Source organism: Lycorma delicatula, chromosome 9 (assembly GCF_047948215.1).
Source record: "Lycorma delicatula isolate Av1 chromosome 9, ASM4794821v1, whole genome shotgun sequence".
NCBI lineage: Eukaryota > Metazoa > Arthropoda > Insecta > Hemiptera > Fulgoridae > Lycorma > Lycorma delicatula.
Genome location: NC_134463.1, coordinates 41,440,299 through 41,461,027, shown reverse-complemented (window position 1 = coordinate 41,461,027; position 20,729 = coordinate 41,440,299). Strand labels below are relative to the sequence as shown.

General features: G+C 31.6%; 1 protein-coding gene across 1 annotated transcript in view; it reads left to right on the top strand.

Moving 5' to 3' along the window:
• LOC142330080 (alkylglycerol monooxygenase-like) overlaps window positions 1-20,729 on the top strand; it is a 147,317-nt gene that overhangs the window by 60,821 nt on the left and 65,767 nt on the right. The gene's annotated exons all lie outside the window — the stretch shown is intronic.

The window sequence follows — 20,729 nt, the reverse complement described above, 5'->3', positions numbered from 1 at the left end:
TTCGATATGTTAGGGGTGATGAGGGAAGCTTAACTCCAGATTTTTAACATCCCCTCCCATAGATTTTTGAAAAACTCAAAAAGTTTTTGAAATGCGTTTTTCTCTGAATCTATGCATTTTAGAGAAAAGTTTTACAAACAAAAAATGTAGAGGACATTCTCCTCTACAAGATTATCTTTGAATTTATGCCGTATAATTTGAAATTGAAATACTAGGTGGCGCTAGTTGTAAAAAACGCGTTTTTTCGGTTTTTTCACCGGAAAAATTGTTTTTCTTCTGCATTGCATTTGAAAAAGTTGTTAATCTCAAAAAACAGACAACTTTTATTTAAACAATTTTCTTGTATGGCTGTACCGTTTTGTGAAAGTGGGAAAATGTTGTGAATTGGGCACGTGTTCGAAACCGGTTTACTCGTTTACAACGTTTTATTACAACTTCAGCGCCACCTAGTATTTCAATTTCAAATTATACGACATAACTTCAAAGACATTAATTGTAGAGGTGAATGTCCTCTATATTTTTTGTTTGTAAAACTTTTCTCTAAAATGTATAGATTCAGAGAAAAACGCATTTCAAAAACGTTTTGAGTATTTCGAGTTTTTCAAAAATCTTAGGGCGAGGGGATGTTAAAAATCTGGAGTTAAGCTTCCCTCATCACCCCTAACTAACGCATGGACAAAAGATCAATTGGTAGGTAAGGATTTTCAAATACAGCCTATTTTGATGACAAATTGCCTGTACTATATCACTTTGGAGAAAAGCACGAAGACGATAAATTATTATACAGTAAAATTTACCATTATCGGATATGGCTCGGGAACAATCTTACCATAATTGTAGAAGCGTCCGCTATTCAGAAAAATGCGAATACAGTACATAATAAGTTATGTTCGTTATTGTTAAAAAAAAAAAAAAAAAAAAAAAAAAAAATAAGTTGCTAATTAAAAGACTAAAATTAGTTTTTTTTAAATATTTTTCTGAAAATAAAGCACTATCCTCTATTTGCATATATGAATAAAATAAGTTGACACACAGATGCAGTTTTTACGAGCATTTATTTATTTAGAGCATTTTTGGGAGTGGAGGTGCGATTTTGCAAACACTTTTTTTGGAATATTATTATTTTTTAATTGTTAACAAATATGGCTAAGAAAAATAAGACCTTAATTAGGCGAAATCTCGAGATACTGAGAATAACCTTGCTCCACAGCCTCACCCCGTTGACGTTTTAAGTTGAAAATGTAATGGCATCAATGCCCCGTACACAGAAGTAATCTGGCCAAGTTTGGTCAAAATCGGTCGAGTAGTTCTGGAGATATAAGGTGATTTAGGGTACGACACCGAACACATGCACGTGCATACCAACATCCGAAAAATTTTCATCTGGTTTTTTGGGTTCCTTAAGTGTCAAAATGTAAATATCCGGTCAAAACCGCATATGCCCAAATTGGACCGATTACATGCAATACTTTCCCTTCTAAAGTTATAGCGCTATGCGGAAAAGTAAAAATATTGTTGAGCGATTACTACTGTAATCGACCAAAAAAATAAGAGAATAAAATTACCTATACTAAAATGGAATAAATATAATGTAAGCTATAAAAATAGTAGGCCTAATAAAAAAAACTACAGTAAACAAGAACATTAATCAAAACACATGCACAAAAAATAATATAAAAAATTTAATAAAAAAACCCAAATATTGATACGTCAACGTATTTACACGTTAATGGTTTGAAATAGCTGTATATTTTAGTTTGAACTAAGTACTGGTACTTTTTTTTCAATAAGCGACGGCGCTTCTGATATTATAGGAGGTAGATTTCACCGGTGATAAGTAGGAGATAAAAAAGATTTCCACCTTAAAGTTAAGAAAAACTTCAAATTTACTCAATACGACAATGGTTGCACATGAAAAAAAGTTTCACATGTTTAGCATACGACAAGCCCCATCTTACAATTCCAGCAATATCTTAGTCATCCCTTGCAGTAATGGTTGGTCATATCAAGACTTCTTTCAGACAAAGGTGTTAGGTAATATTTGGAGAACTAACGACCAATTTAAACAGATTCGATACTGTGCCTATTACGGGAGGTATGATTTTTTTGTCTTCGAAACCCCATTTTTCCACCCCCTGGGCCAATGGTTGGTGATATATAAAAAAAATTTACTTATATAATTTTTAGACGCTTATCCAAATAATGGTTGGAACTTTAAACAAATTCAATATATTACTTAATAAGAAAGTTATAGCGATATTTTTTTTCGAAAAAACCCCCCCTCCATTTTCACCCCAATGGTCCGATTTTGCCCATTAACGAAGTCGACCGAGATTTTGGGTCTTTATATTTTATTTATCAATTTGAAAGCGATCGGCGCAAAATTACAGTTATCGCGTCCACAAGAAAGTTAAGCATATAAACGTTTGAACTGACTGTGGTTTTGGGGGCTGGAGGATGTGAAACTCGAAGATATGTCGAAATTTTCTGGAAGTCGAATCATGGTACCCATTATAATAGGTAGCTTTCTTATGAAATCTACCTAATACCGATTTTTTAATCTTTTTTTGATTTATTTAAACGTATAATGATAATTTTATAATAAAACATCATAAATTACCTCTTACACCCCAAAAAAAAGAAAAGGTAACCTTTTTACGTATAATTAATTACTTTTCTACTATAAAAGAATAAATAACCAATGCCAGGGAAGTATTACAAGTTTGCTGCCAGTTTTTTGTTCCTGTCTCTTTTTCCTTGAAGCACCATGAATAAAAGCTATACTTTTGCGCTACTCACCTTGCGTACCAGTTTTTAATAAAATAATTATAATGTTAACTTATGCACTTTAAATCGTTTAAAATAAAAGATTTAATAATTAAATGCAGATATGATCCTTTAAATTCCAAATCGATTTCTTCAATTTATATAAAAAATATATTTTATACATAAAAATGAGATAGTATTATATAGAATATAAATATTAAATATATGATAATTTAAAATTATCAATTTTTAAAAATATAATTGTTCTTTAACATGCATAATAGTTTAGATAATAGAAGTCAGAAAAACTTCGTTGGGGTTATATTTATTAACTAACTACTCGTAAAAAATGTATTTTCTTTTTCAGTTTGATTTATTTTCAGACCTTTAAAAGTATTTCTTGTTGTAGGACGCAAGGTATTCTACAACAGGTTAGGAATTAGCTATTACTTTTAATTGCTTAAAAATTTTAAATATTTCACGTAATTGTTGAACGATAAACAAAACATTTGAATTATGAAAAATATATCTACTCTGTACAAATGAAGTCAATTAAAAGTCACATTTATCAATCAACAGTAAATAATTTATGAATACGGTAGTTCATTACGGCCCCCCAGATAAGTGTGTGATACTTAACCAACGACCACAAATACGCAAAATATATTAGTTTAATAATAGCAGTGCTTTTTTATTTTCTGTAATTTAGAGAATTTTTTTTTTTTTTTACTTTTACTAGCTTACCGGGCAATGCTTCGCCATTGCTAAATTTGAGTATATATAAAAATTAAATGAACATAAATGAAAGTCTGACGAAACATTAAAAAACTAAACATTACGGAACTTCACAAAATTTAACCTTTCTCTTCTCTTCTTCCCTTTTCCCTTTTCCCTTTTGTTTTTTTTCTTTTCTCCCTATTTCCCTTATTCCATTTTCCGCAAAAATATTTCTTTTCACGTAACTAATAAATATTGTGAATATGAGCCAAATCAGTCAATATATACAACTTTCCAAAATATCTCGACCCCAACGCCACCTGGTCCGAACTAATTCAGAAACCTTCGCAGGCGTGCGCACAGCAACTCACCAAAGTTTCATCGCATTCTGATTAGTGGTATAGGAACGCATACGGCACAACAAACAAACATTCATTTTTATATTTAAACTACCAGACCCAGCAATACTTCACTATTGCTAGATTGAGTATATATATAGCATAAATGAACACAATTGAAAGTTTGATAAAACATTAACAAAATGAACATTACGGAATTCACAAAATATAACCTTTCATTTTATCCTTTTATCCCTTTGTCCCTTTCTCCCTTTCCATATTTCTCTAGTTAAGTTTTCACCTATTTTCCCTTTCCCTTTCACCTGTTTCCTTTCCTTTTTCACTGTTCCTTTTCCCCATTTTCAATTTTCCATTCCCTATTTTCGTTTTTTTATTTTTTCCCTTTTTCTCTATTTCCATTTCCTTTTTTATTATTTCGTTTTTCCCTTTTCCCATATTCCCCTGTTTTATTTTTTCCATTTCTCCCTTTTTATCCTGCGTAAATGCCTGTTTGTATATTTGTTTGCTTGTTCAGTAAATATCTCGACACTGGCGCCACCTGACGGATCAATTTCTTGCAAAAAATATTTCTTTTCACGTAACTAAATATATTCTAAATAAGAGCTAAATCGGATCATAAATTCAATTTTTTGTAATATCTCAACCCCAGCGCCACCTAGCGGGTCCAAAATAATTCAGGAACCTTCGCAGGCATGCGCACAACAACTCACCGAAGTTTCATCGCAATCGGATGAACGGTGTAGGAAGGCATACAGACAGACAGACATTCATTTATATATATATATATATATATATATATATATGTAAGATATATATATATATATATATATATATATATATGTAAGATATATAGTCGCATCAACAATTAGTCATTAGCGACTTATCAGTGTAATCTAACTGTACCGATAAATTTGTAATCTTGAACAAACTCAGATCAACTACTCCTGAGACGTGTGGTTAATTGAAACCCAACCACCAAAGAACACCGGTATTCACGATTTATTATTCAAATCCGAATAAAAGCAACTGAGAACTTCGACTTCGAAATCAACTGATTTACGACGACGAGTTTACCACTAGACCAACCTGGTGGGTTCACAGAATTATAATGATAAAAACGTAAATATATAGTAAAAAAATGTGAATAAAATTTAAAGGATTGTCCACCGTCACACCCAAATATTTTAATATTTTTGATTCTTTCTTTCTAGGTGAACAAAAACAACCTTTAGGCCGAAATGAGACAGTACAGTCTTTTTAATGAATTTAATCTGAAGACATTTATTTAGGTCGGCTTTTTAAATCAGGTGGGAAAGCTATATACTTTCAGTTAAACCACTATTTTACTCTGTAAACACCCGATTTTATTGCTTGGAAAACAGCTTCCCATAAACTGTTTCAAAAAATTAATATAGTATCATCCACAAAGGACAGGATTTTATATTTATTAATATTTAATTTGAGCAAAGGATTCGTATAAATAATAAAGAAATTATGGAAACCAAAAAATTTAATATTTTAATTAATAATAAATTTAATTCTTATAAAGGATTCAGCAACCGAGATATCACTCTCTTCTAAAAATTAAAATCTTATGTGGACACCACATGACTTCCTTGTACGCCTGTTAAATTACATTTACACATTTTAAAAAAAAATGAAAAGTACGTAAAATTTTATTTCATTAATAACTTCTGATATTTTTTCATATTTTATTTTATCAGATATTAATAATTATTAATAAATCAATATAGGTATTTAAATTAAGCAAAAAAGGTAAAAAAAGGAGATGAAATGTGATTCGAACGGTTGTGCCTTCCCCTTGTAAGATCCAAATATTTCATTAATTAAAATTTTATTTGGCTATAACTCTGGAACCAATGAAAATAAGTACCACGTATGATATATCGTTGAAAAGCTCTAAATGAGAGATTATTACCGCAGTTAAGAAAAAGTTCAAATTTTTTTTTTTTATTTTGGGTGTTTTGGACACTTTGGTCCAGTCGATTCCATTCAAAAGGGAAGTTGTGTACAACTAATTGTTACAACAGTCCTAAATCCAAAATTTCAACATCGTACGGCTGATCGTTTTTGAGTTATGCGAGATACATACGTATATACAGACGTCACGCCTAAACTAGTCAAAATGGATTCAAGGATGGTTAAAATGGATATTTCCGTTGAAATTTGGAAACCGAAATTTTTCGCGATCACAATACATCCTTTAATTCCCACTAGGAAGTAAAAAGGATGGTGCGTGGATTTGTTTGTTGTGCTTACATTTATTTTAGCTGCTATTGGCGCAGAACGGACCAATGTGGTGCGCTGGGCGGCTGCACGGAGCGCACGAACGATTTATCTAAAATTATATTTTTAATTTGGGTATAAAAAAGGAAATCATTGGGGTTAGAGCTGTGTTAAAAAATCACAACTCAAGAAACGGCTAAAAAATGTTCAAGATTTTGAAGCTTTCGTTGTAAAAGTTTTGGTTCTCTGTTAGTACGCTAAACTCATGAACTTTATTTAGTTACAACTGGAAAAAAAACATTTAACAAAATCATGTGTAATGAAATATAAAGCGCGCATCATTTTGGCGACTGGCTGTAGGCTCGCCTTTTTTCTAGTTTTTATAAATGCAACCCACCGGGTTGGTCTAGTGGTTAACGCGTCTTCCCAAATCAGCTGATTTGGAAGTCGAGAGTTACAGAGTTCAAGTCCTAGTAAAGCCAGTTATTTTTACACGGATTTGAATACTAGATCGTGGATACCGGTGTTCTTTGGTGGTTGGGTTTCAATTAACCACACATCTCAGGAATGGTCGAACTGAGAATGTACAAGACTACACTTCATTTACACTCATACATATCATCCTCATTCATCCTCTGAAGAATTATCTAAACGGTAGTTACCGGAGGCTAAACAGGAAAAGAAAGAAAGGGAAAGTTTTTATAAATGCAAAAAATGATTGGCGGCCTCTATGTAAAAAACCTTTAGTGACAAATCGGCTACTGATTATGCATGAGTAATATTGAATATGTGAATTTTGAATACTTATATACTTATTTCAATATGTGAATATTAAATACTTCTTTCTAACTTAATATTTCCCATTAAAAAAATAAAATAAATGATTAACATAATGGTCCGGAATTTAAGGTGTTTTCTTGTTAATTTTGTATTCATATAATGTAAAGGTGATTGCCACTAAATACGTATTTTATTGGCAGTATAAAATTTTCTAGTATATAAGTAATGAAATATGTTTATTGAATTGGACTGTTGTGTGATCTTGAATAGTAGTCATAATTATTATTATCTTATGAAACGCTTTTTTACACCGGTTATTTAAACATATTTATATCGTTTAGTAACACCTATAAAAAAATGCTTTTAATTCATTATACATACTTTTAACAACAGTATACATACTGTTATTTATTTTGAAGCTGAATATGCATTAATTCAGGGCTAGTTTTTTATTATTTTATTACTTATCACTGTAAATTATTTAAGCCATTTGATTCCCACAAGTCACTGTTGTTTTCATTTTTCATGCCTTTAATTTTTGTTATCGCAGGATTTTTTAATTTCCATTGATTCTCTACTTTTGGAATCTAAATAAACTTCCGAATAGCTGAAAAAAAATCAGGTGTTTTGAGGAGATAACAAAATTCTAAAAATAGTATTATTTAAATCTAGTTAAATGCATAAATTTACTAATTTGCCAAAATTACTACTGCACGGTGATTATTGGGGATTATTTAATAAAACTGTCCCTGGATCAGCCGGAAACTTGATTAGATTAACTATTAAATTGTAATTGGATATTTTATAATACAATTTAACAATTATTAAAAAAAATAATATGTTGTGAAAATTTGCTGTGAAATCTTTTGAAATAAAATATGATTATTAAATCGTTTTTCATAAATTGAACTGATGTTCCTCCTTGCCTTATTGTAAATGGTGGACGCTTTTAACTGTTATTTCAAATTTATATTTATATTTATTTATCAAATTTGTATTTGTTTCAAATAACTCACTCATTTAGTTAAATGGGCGAATTGAGTGATTTATTATCATTCCAGACAGAAATTATAAACCCACCGGGTTGATCTAGTGGTGAACGCGTCTTCCCAAATCAGCTGATTTGGAAGTCGAGAGTTCCAGCGTTCAAGTCCTAGTAAAGCCAGCTATTTTTACACGGACTTGAATACTAGATCGTGGATACCGGTGTTCTTTGGTGGTTGGGTTTCAATTAACCACACATCTCAGGTATGGTCGAAGTGAGAATGTACAAGACCTACACTTCATTCACACTCATACATATCATCCTCATTCATCCTCTGAAGTATTATCTAAAACGGTAGTTACCGGAGGCTAAACAGAAAAAAGAAAGAAAGAAAGACAGAAATTGTAAAAATAAATATTTTTAACAATATCTGACCACTTATTGGTAATATATATTATGACTTGAAGAAAATGCAAATTATTATAAATTTTAACTTATTATTAATAAATAATTAAATTATTACATTAATTATTGGTAATAAAAGAAAATTACTTTACAAACAATCTGATGTGGGGACCACATGATTTCCTTGTACGTCTATTAAATTACATATACACATTTTTTTAAAAACAAATTATTCATTAATAACTACTGATATTTTTTCATTTTTTAAAATTTTTTTTAATGTTATTATTGAACTATTATTTATTGTAAAAGTTATTTTTACATTCATTGATTAATAATTATTAATAAATCAATATATTCAAATAAAAAAAGAAAAGGAGATGAAATCTGATTCGAACCGATGTGCCTTCCCTTTGTAAGATCCAAATATTTCATTAATTAAAACTTTATTTGGCTATAACTCTGGAACCAATGAAAATAAGTACCACGTATGATATATCGTTGAAAAGTTCTCAATGAGGGCTTATTATTGCAGTTAAGAAAAATTCCAAAATCCTTTTTTTTTAATTTTGAGCTTTTTTTCAAACTTTTGGTTCAATAGATTGCAATCAAAAGGGGAAGTGCACACTAGATGTTACAACATTCCTAAATCCAACATTTCAACATCCTACGATCAATCGTTTTTGAGTTATGCGAGATACATACGTATGTACGTCACGCCGAAACTAGTCAAAATGGTTTCAGGGATGGTCAAAATGGATATTTCCGTTAAAATCTGAAAACCGAAATTTTTCGTGATCACAATACTTCGTTTACTTCATACAAGGAAGTAACGATTTAAATGTCAAGTCCATATTTCATTGTCTTTTTTTTTAAATATAACATTTTTTCAAGTGGAAGAAATTAAACTGACATTTTTTTTCTTTATTTTGAATAATTATATTTTTTGTTTTCAAATAATCGCATTTCCTCGTTCTAAATGATTTTCACATTAAAAAATCATTCGTTTAATAAATAAAAAGATTTAAAAAAACGTTTTTACTTTAAATGGTATTTGAATCTAAAGTAGATATCAAATACTTAAGATATTAATTCTTATGTTTAATCCTTTAATTTAATTCTTTAATAAAAAAGAAAAAACAATCAAAAATATTAATGATTTAAATTAATATTAATGATTTAAATTTTAACACGACCATGATTTTGAAAAAAATGTACAACTTTTTTATATATGTAGAATTTTGGTAGTAAGACTATAACAAAGTGAACAAAATAATGCGGATATCATAACCAAATCGGTACAGAATTCTGCAGCTGCACATAGATATATGAATTAGAAAGATGTGTGTGTGTGTGTGTGTGTGTGTGTGTGTGTGTGTGTGTGTGTGTGTGTGTGTGTGTGTGTGTGTGTGTGTGTGTGTGTGTGTGTGTGTGTGTGTGTGTGTGTGTGCGTGCGTGCGTGCGTGCGTGTGTGCGCGCGTGTGTATGAGAGAAAGAGAGAGATTTACAATTACTTCTTTCTAAGAAGCGTTAGTTCCTACTTTTTCGTTGATTAAGTCTTCTCTTAAATATTTTACGTTAATATCGTCGCGTTGTTGGACAGAGAACCGATATCGCAGAGGCGTTTATTAGAAAATGACAACCTAATATCAGCAGAAACGGACGGTGATTGATCTTTGATCGCGTTTCAGATCCTTATTTATATGGGTTTTTCTTTTCTTTTATTTCACATGTCCTGAAATTCATTCCATTTCTACAAGAGAAGCCTGTAAACATATATTTTTAAAAGGTTAATCTGATTTAATTGTTTTTATTTAAAATATGTACCTATATACTCTTTACTCCCCGAAGGAAAAAACTGTCCTCCCCGTAAAATAAAAATTCAAAGTAACGACGTAAAAGCTATGATTCTCTGGACTGTACGATTATTTTTTATTCTAAGTTTTCGGTCTAACTTTCTTGAATTTTTGTATGAAAATTCTATAAGTATCAAACACTACATATTATTACGATATAACTTTATTCAATACTAAACAGTGATTATAACAAAATTTGGAAAAAATCCTCAATCATCCATTTTATTAAAAATATTGGGTCTTTTCTGTTTCTCCCCCTAAAGATGATTTTTTTAAGAAAAACTATTTAAATTCATTGAGAAAATAATAAATGTTATTTTTCAGTAACTTACCTACATGTTGACATTAAAAATTATTAAAACTTATATAAGTTTTTAACAAAACAATTTTATGTTTTGCAATATGTTTATGCAATATGGTACTTTTTCGGAATCCTACGGCCATTTATTTTTTTGTTTTTTCTTCCAAATCAGTGGGTATTTGGAGGTATTATAATCTAACCAAACTCAACGTCCACTCGCTAGCCAAAGTTAGCGAGCAAATCGAGCGTGGGTTAAGTTTGGTTTGATTATATTTATAATTATAAGCATAATGCTTATATTCGACCACTATCAGGTACATTTAGAAGACAAGACCCATGATTGAATAAAATCGACGAGAACAAAAAAAATAGGTTAGCGAGCGTAGGTTAAGTTTGATTAGATAATATTTACAGTTTCTCTGCAAATACCCACTTATTTGGAAGAAAAAATATAAAATAAAATACGTAACGTAAAAAAAAACCGATGTGGGGAAAAACAGAAAAAACCCAAAATATTTTCTAAATTATAGAGACGACTGGATCACCAAATGAATATAAAAAAAATATATAATATAGAATACAGGAAATAAAAAAATGTATAATACAAAAAAGGATAATAGAAAACCTTTCGTTTGGTAAAGTAATGCTTGAATGTTTTAAAAAAAAAAATTGCTGGATTATTTTTTTTTTTTTTGTCTGATGAATTAATTCCATATATAAGCTTTTTTTTTTGTCTTCAGTCATTTGACTGGTTTGATGCAGCTCTCCAAGATTCCGTATCTAGTGCTAGTCGTTTCATTTCAGTATACCCTCTACATCCTACATCCCTAAAAATTTGTTTTACATATTCCAAACGTGGCCTGCCTACACAATTTTTTCCTTCTACCCGTCCTTCCAATATTAAAGCGACTATTCCAGGATGCCTTAGTATGTGGCCTATAAGTCTGTCTCTTCTTTTAACTATATTTTTCCAAATGCTTCTTTCTTCATCTATTTGCCGCAATACCTCTTCATTTGTCACTTTATCCACCCATCTGATATTTAACATTCTCCTATAGCACCACATTTCAAAAGCTTCTAATCTTTTCTGCTCAGATACTCCGATCGTCCAAGTTTCACTTCCATATAAAGCGACACTCCAAACATATACTTTCAAAAATCTTTTCCTGACATTTAAATTAATTTTTGATGTAAACAAATTATATTTCTTACTGAAGGCTCGTTTCGCTTGTGCTATTCGGCATTTTATATCGCTCCTGCTTCGTCCATCTTTAGTAATTCTACTTCCCAAATAACAAAATTCTTCTACCTCCATAATCTTTTCTCCTGTTTTCAAATTCAGTGGTCCATCTTTGTTATTTCTACTACATTTCATTTATTTTGTTTTGTTCTTGTTTATTTTCATGCGATAGTTCTTGCGTAGGACTTCATCTATGCCGTTAATTGTTTCTTCTAAATCCTTTTTACTCTCGGCTAGAATTACTATATCATCAGCATCTTTATCTTTTCACCTTGTACTGTTACTCCAAATCTAAATTGTTCTTTAACATCATTAACTGCTAGTTCCATGTAAAGATTAAAAAGTAACGGAGATAGGGAACATCCTTGTCGGACTCCCTTTCTTATTACGGCTTCTTTCTTATGTTCTTCAATTGTTACTGTTGCTGTTTGGTTCCTGTACATGTTAGCAATCGTTCTTCTATCTCTGTATTTGAACCCTAATTTTTTAAAAATGCTGAACATTTTATTCCAGTCTACGTTATCGAATGCCTTTTCTAGGTCTATAAACGCCAAGTATGTTGGTTTGTTTTTCTTTAATCTTCCTTCTACTATTAATCTGAGGCCTAAAATTGCTTCCCTTGTCCCTATACTTTTCCTGAAACCAAATTGGTCTTCTCCTAACACTTCTTCCACTCTCCTCTCAACTCTTCTGTATAGAATTCTAGTTAAGATTTTTTATGCATGACTAGTTAAACTAATTGTTCTGTATTCTTCACATTTATCTGCCCCTGCTTTCTTTGGTATCATGACTATAACACTTTTTTTGAAGTCTGACGGAAATTCCCCTTTTTCATAAATATTACACACCAGTTTGTATAATCTATCAATCGCTTCCTCAGCTGCACTGCGCAGTAATTAAGCTGTGGGAATGGAATTTTGTAGGGTATGAAAAATGCCATGCTTGATCAGGATTCGAACCCGGGACTTCCGGATAAAAGGCCGAGAGACGTTACTACTCCTCCACCATGGAGATCGGCGGAATTTTTTGATATTTTTGATACTTTATTATTTTTAGATATCGTTATTTTTAATTCCTTATTATTTTATCTAATTTTGAATATTTTTTATAAATAGTTGTTTTTTCCTTTGTTTTATGAAGTCTACCAAACACGTAAGTTATTATTGTTCTTTTTTTTACTTACTTTTCAAAGAAAAGTATGGTATTAATTTCGGTTGCTTGGTGGGAATGAAGGTAAAAATGAATTTTCATTACGTTTTGAGTATGATTACGAAAATACCAGTCACTTAAATTATGGTTTCGTTATATATTTATATGTATATTTTTGTGGCTCGAAAATCTCCAAAACTACGTAATCAATTTCATTGAAATTTAGTTATGTTGTAGTAGTGTATCTGAAGTTGTGTATGTGAAAATTTGATAAAGATTGGTAGTTACGCTTAATTTAAGGTGAAAAAAATTTGAGCGGGGCAAGTTAGAAGCGTGGTTCGTTATAATGCTGCAAGTTGGTACGTTGACGTTATCTTTATCTGCTGTTGAGTTATACATGTCATATTTCTCGAAGTCCTAAAATTTATATTTTTTGTGTTGCGTTTTTTACGTGTAACTATTTTTTATCAAGTTTTTTTGTAAAATTTTTGATCGAAGGAGCTAACACTTTTTCTAAAAGAAACAAAATAAAAGTCTGTTTTCTCGCATAGAAATGCGTAAGAGTTTTTTTTTTAATAATGCGATATCTTGGCAACAGTACAATTTTTACATGATAAAACGTATTAAGTTGGACGCGCCATTGTAAATTATTTACTTACTGTTCTTTAGAAATCGTGATATAACAAAATAAAAATACAAAGAAATAAAATGTATGAATGTTTGTTGTTGACTGTGTTGCGTATATGTTTTATAATTAATGTTTTTTTTTTGTCTGCCGTTTTTTTTTTTTTCATTTCTGTTTTACATTAAATCATACATAAATAATATTAAATTCACGTGTTTTACGCCCCTGAAAAATAAACGTGAAATTGTAACTATTTAGTGACTGTTTTTCTGAACTGTTTTTTGTACTTAATATATTTTAATTACAAAATCACCTTTGTTCAGTACAAGTAAATCGATATTTTTCTTTTTACACTAGGATTATTTATTTTGTTTATTACTTGTTTACAAACTGTCTAACGGCATATTATAATACTGTTTTCAATAGATGTATTTCTATGAATTAATAATAAATAAATGCTAATTTATTGATACTTTCATGAACAGGTTTTTATTTTATTTATTAAACTTGCATAAGATAAGCTGTTAAAAAGGGGGTATGTTACGCAGATAAACATATAAGTAGTGCGACGTAGTTAATTTGTTTTCATGTAGTTTTTTTTTATAAGCATGTTTACGTTATCTTTTTGAATGTGTTGTTACACTGTTACAACAAGTAACATTTCAAACGATCATTATTTTTACTAAAAGTTAGCTTTATTTTTTTTTCTTTTGTTTTTTTTTTAATCAATTTTATCTAGACTTTCCAGTTTATAATTTATTTTTTAGTTTAAACAATATGTAAACAGAATTGATTAATTGTATTTCTGTATGAATGCTCCTTGAGCAGAAGGTTATGTAATTCACGTTCTCTTTTCTTAAAGGTACGAAAAAATTTTGAATTTTGGCCCTAAAAAAGAAAAAAAATAAGAAAAACCAATTACAGCCAGTCAATATGAAAACGACATGCGTTTTTTTGTAATCAGTTTAATGTGAAAGACAAAACAAAAAAAAAAAAAACAGTTTAAAAATTATAACAATTTTTTTATATGTAGATCTAAAAAAAAAAATTACTAGAAATTGAAAATTTATTAAGAGCTCTTTAGTTTTAAAATTAATACAATATTAAATTTTGAAACTACATGCTAAAGGTAGCCAATTTTTACGATTCACAAATTCTTGGATTTTCATACTGAATTTTTACCATCCTGACCCCATAGGGAAAGACACCCCCTTGTGACAATCCCGGTCGTCACACCACTCCCTCATCGCCCAGACCCTCAATTTCTGATTACATATTTGAGTTAAAGTACGACCCTATTAGGATGGCACCTATGCAAATGCCTCGGAAGACATTTTCATCGGTGTTAAAACCCATCAACTAATAAAAGGTATTTTCCAAACTCACCTAAACCCAAATAAAAAAAAAAAAAAACAACCAATAAAAAATTTACAGATTGAGCTACAACAAAACATTATCTCATACCCTCAAATATTGTTCGCAACATCGACCTACCATATTGAAATAACTAAAATTACCAATCAACCTATGAACATACCAAACAACCGGTCATAATTGCCGAGTGCGCCTACTCTGCGGAAAAATCCACGAGGCGACTCTCAAAGCTCTTACGTCTCTAAAGAGACCGTGTGTATACTGATCGTTTGCCGACTCATCACACCGGCCAAATACCAAAACCTTTTTCCTCTATTTTCCGAATACGCGCAGTCAGTTCACCCGTAATTGATGAATTTTTACCGTCGAGTTATTCAACGTTTCGCAGATGTGAATCATCTTTATTTTCAAATAGCTCTACAAGAAAAAATCGTATGCTGTGAAATCTCGTCGTCTAAGTAATATTGTAGTATTTAGGGGTAAATTCATCCCGGGTTCGAATCCCGGTCAGGCATGGCATTTTTTACACACGCTACAAAACATTCATCTCATCCTCTGCGGAATGAATTGCTTGACTGCGGACCCGGAGGTAAAACAAACAAAAGAAATTAAAAAAAAATTTAGGGGTAACATGTTCTGGAAATAATAGTTTAATTGCATTTACTTATCCCTTAAAGCTACGTGGCCGGTAGATTCGTCCTGATGAAACCATGTCTGGATTAATTTCTGGTTTTTCATTTATTTGTAAAGACAAATTTCTTCAATCGTTCGGTCATATTTTTCTCACGTAACTGTTATCCAAACATTTTTTTCAAAGAAATGTAGATCGATTACTTTAGAGGAAGCTACTGAACACAAAATTATAATTTTAGTCCTTTATAGTGAATCTTACGCCGAGGATTTTTGTTTTTAATAAATTAACAGAAGGAGAAATATGATTTATCATTCATTAGCGTATTGTGAATAAAAGTTATAAAATTTAAAAACCGGTGACAAAGAGTCATACGATTAACTCGGAACCGATGGTTAAAAATTTCGTCCACTTTAAGAAAAAATAAATCCAGTAGTTTATAACTGGTATTAAAAGATAATCTTCAGCTACCTATTAAGAAAGATCCAACAGCAAGGGACTAATATTCAGGCTGTGTAAAAAGTAGGGGGATAAATTATCTCCCGATATACTTGGGTTTCGTTCTGTTCCGATTAACGCGAGTGGTGTTATTTATTACATTCATGGCCTCACTACCAAAAGACCCATTCATGGGGTGTCGCCGATAGAATTACAAGCGCAAATGAAAGCTTCAATAGTGGCCGGACGGGACAGAAAGGAAGTAACTGACGGTCTTTACATGGCTTGACAGATGGCGGGATTCGGACAAAGGAAGGTTATGGACTCATAAGCGACGTCAGGAACTGGATGGAGCGAAAGCATGGTAACACAGGCTACGAATTCATCCAGTTCCTGTCTGGACATGGATGTTTGCGGGACTATCTGTACAGGACGGGCAGATTCAATACAAGTCGATGTCATGGATTGCGGCGCGCTGGACACATCAGAGAATGTGATGCTCTTTTGCTCTAGATGGCACGACTTAACCCACCGGCTTGGTCTAGTGGTGAACGTGTCTTCCCAAATCACCTGATTTGGAAGTCGCGAGTTCCAGCGTTCAAGTCCTAGTAAAGTCAGTTATTTTTACACGGATTTGAATAATAGATCGTGGATTGGTGTTCTTTGGTGGTTGGATTTCAATTTCAGGAATGGTCGAACTGAAACTGTACAAGACTACACTTCATTCGCACCATACATATCATCCTCATTCATCCTCTGAAGTATTATCTAAAAGGTAATTACTGGAATTTAAACAGGAGAAAGAAAAGAAAGATGGCGCGACTTAAGAGTATTGCTCGAGGATCAGGGCATGGAGGGCGCTAACAATATAATCGAGGTGATGCTCAGCAATAGCGACGAATGGGAATGTATCTCACGATCGCAACAAATGATATGAGAGAAGGCCAATGAGGAGAGGCGACGATAGGCTGAGGAGATGCGGATCGATCGAGACATGGAGTTCGATGACGGGTAATCAAGGGGGGGGGGCAGCTTCTGTGGATGGATGGCGGGAGCTCCTCGGAGTCGTTACTCATCGATTGCCCCCTGAGGATGCCTTCCGTTCATCTAGATTCGGATAGTAAAGTGCCTGCGTGATCATGCAAGGGCAGTGTACATACCATATGGTTTAGATCCGGCCCCCGCTGGATAAGAGGGGGAGGTTTATTAGCGGGTGAAAATCCCGCACTGTCGTCAGTGACCGTATGGCGGAATTTTTGCTCCCCCTACGGAAAACAAAAAAAAAAGAACAAATATATACAACAACAATAAATATATATAACAATAATAAAAAAAAATAATAATGCTTAATATACAATATATGAAAAACTATACACTGCAACTCGTCTTTATTTGTACGACTGTTTGGTCACAGGATGTTTACCAGTATACAGTTCATATTTTTTTGCATGCAGTATCAACTCGGTCGCGCTATATAAATTATAGAAAAAACGATTTATTGTTACCTAACATATACATGTTGCCGGAAAATAAAGATGTTTGTAACGGCCCTTTGTAAAGGTTTATCCATTATACAATTCTTTTGTTAAACGCAAAATAAAAAAAGGTTTATTATTTAATTATTTATTTATTAACATATGTTAATAATAATTGACAATTGAGCAGTAATACAAGCGATTAGATAACAATTATGCGTTTAAATTATTAATTTAATGATCGGTTTCTACGTTGCTATTAGTAAAAGGAAGAAAACAAGTTTACAAGATTTAGTTGTTTTTTTTTTTTTTAAATAAGGTTTACTTTATAAGATGATTTTATATGTATAAAAATAAAACAGGATCATATAAAACTGTTTGTTTTTATATTTAGAATTTTACATCAAATGCATAATTAATTTTAAAAAAAAAATTGTTTTAAGTAATTAAATAAAATGTAAAAATGTAAGCCAAAACAATAAAAAATTTAGTTACTCTTTTGAAAATCTTTTTTTTATTTAGATTTCTATGAAAATTAAGCATAATTTATTGTAAAATTTAACATTCAAAATTCCAAGCTGTTATAACTTATCCTCAATAAAATTATCTTTATGTTATTTCTTTAGAGTTCCTTTACCTATTGATTTAAAGACTGAGATTTTTCGTCTTTTTACTCCTTGTACGAAATAAAGTATTGCAATCGCGAAAATTTCGGTTTTCAGATTTCAACTGAACTATTCATTTTGACTATTCCTGAATCCATTTTGAATAGTTTCGGTGTAACGTCTGTACGTATGTATCTAGCATAATTCAAAAAGGATTAGTCGTAGGAAGTTAAAATTTTGGATTTTGGACTGTTGTAACATCCAGTTGTGCACCTCCCCTTTTGATTATAATAGATTAAACCAAGAGTGTCCAAAAAAAGCCCATAACCAAAAAAAAAAATGGTTTTTGGACTTTTTCTTGAATGTTGATATTTTGAATTTAGGACTGTTGTAAAATCTAGTGTGCACTTCCCCTTTTGATTGCAATCGACTGAACCAAAAGTTTCCAAAAAAGCTCAAAATTCAAGAAAAAGAAGGATTTTGGACTTTTTCTTAACTACAGTAATAAGCCCTCGTTGAAAGCTTTTCATCGATATATCATAAGTGGTACTTATTTTCATTGGTTCCAGAGTTATAGCCAAATAAAGTTTTAATTAATGAAATATTTTGATCTTACAACGGTTCAAATCCGACTTTCTCTCCTTTTTTTAACTTTCTTTTTTTTATTAAAATATATTGGTTTATTAATAATTATTTACCTCTGATTGTAAAAAAATGTTTTACAATAAATAATAATTCAATAATAACGATAAAAAGTATGAAAAAATATCAGAAGTTATTAATGAAATAAAAGTTTATGTACTTTTAATTTTTTTTTAAAAGTGTATATGTAATTTGATAGGTACAAGGAAGTCATGTGGTGACCACTCAGAATTTTTGTTTCTTATGAGCAGTCCGTCCTTTTATCAAACAGCCTTTACTTCTTTAGGTCTACCAATATTTTAAATAAACGTTAAGCAAAAAGAAACAAATTATAAAATTAATGAGGGTTACTAAGCAAGTTGTTGGTTAACACTTATATTTAAATTTCCGGTAAAAATACTTTAAAATATTAAAATTACATCAGGTTGTATTTAGAGTAAAAAATGGTGTATCCATGTACAGCCTTGGATTATTTCCAGTTGTAATTATTTAGTGAAGATGCAAATTAAAAAAATGAGAAGAAATAGGCACGAGGCATTTTATATGTGGACGTGAAGAAAATCGGAGAAGATCGAATGGACAAACAGATTGAAAATGAAGTAGTAATAAGGACAGTGAACAGGAATAGAAGATTAATCATGATAGGAAAACCAGTCGGCCGAACATATAATGAGGGAAGGATCGATTAAAACAGTGTTAAAAGGATCGGTGTAAAGAAGAGAGACCAGAAAGGGTTGAACAATTAGATGAGCAAGAGGAAATGGGAACTATCAAGAACATGTAAAGTTTAGTTGGAAGTAAGAGATAATGGAGTCAGATTTGGTAAAAAGGACCTGCCTCATAACTATATCCTTCAAACAGTCCGAAAAAAAATTTCAACTAGATAAATCTGGGGAACGCAGAGGCCACCGCTCTCTGCTGACTGTTCGTTCTTCTGCTAAAAGCCGCATAAATAAGAGTTAGTGAATCGTTTGATGTGTGGCACGTTGCTCCGACTTGTTTTTTTTTCAACCGTCGCACCAGAAATGCTTCAACAATCATGACAAGAATCGCCTATCGGCTGGATATTCTTCGTTTGACTGGTGGGGTACATGTGCAACTGATGTGATTTTCTATTACAACTTGATAAGACAGGCTTTATAATTTAATTTTGTTTTATGTCGATATGTATTATACTTTAGGAGATATAGTTAAATAAAAAGATGGAATTTTAAATGGTGCACCCTTATAGTAGGTGAACAACTTAAAACTAAACCGCTACAGACGAAACGCAATTGCGACAAGTAATATTTTATGAAGGAAATAAAAAATGAAAATTAAATTCCAAATTTACACTAGAAAAAGTTTACATATTTACCATATTTTAACAAAAGATTTTCGAAGTAAGCACTCTGTACAGCGATACACTTTTGTGCTAGATCGATCATTTCGACTCACCTGAAGTAAAATGTTGTTAATGCCGTCGATTTCTTGTTGAATGTTCATCGATATTATGAGGGTATGATTCATAAACTACATCCTTCAAATATCCCAAAGGAAAAAAATAATTAAAAAATCAGGGGAGCAAGGAGGCCATTCATTCCAAACGCTTTCACGCAGCTTCTGGATGTTTGCTACTTTTGTCGTTTACACTCTGTCTTTGACATAACCTCAGAAGAAGAAATCCAGAGGGGTTATGTCTGGCGATCTGGAGGCAGGAAATTGAACCGCTTCTTACAGTTTACCTACCAGGAAGCATTCAACCTTTCATCTTACCTCAGGTAGCCGGTGCTAAGCCCCATCTTGCTAGAAGAGGATATTAGGATGTTTATGCTCAATTTGTGTGAACGCAAACTGCCCCGTGTCAAGATATGAAGTGCCCGTTACAGTACCTTCAGTAAAGACGAAGGGTCCTATGACTGCATCTTCCATGAGACCTCACCACCTACATTAAGTTTAGGATGTTCCTCTCAAACTCACTTACCTCACGAGGAGGTTCTGACCCCCATATTCTTATGTTATGACGATTGACGTAGACTGACATGTGAAATGTGGCCTCATCGGAAAACATAATCGATGACAGAAAGTTAGGATTCTGATCAATGCGTTCCAACATGTTTTCTTCAAAAGCCGCTCTCTTCCGCTTATCTTGTGT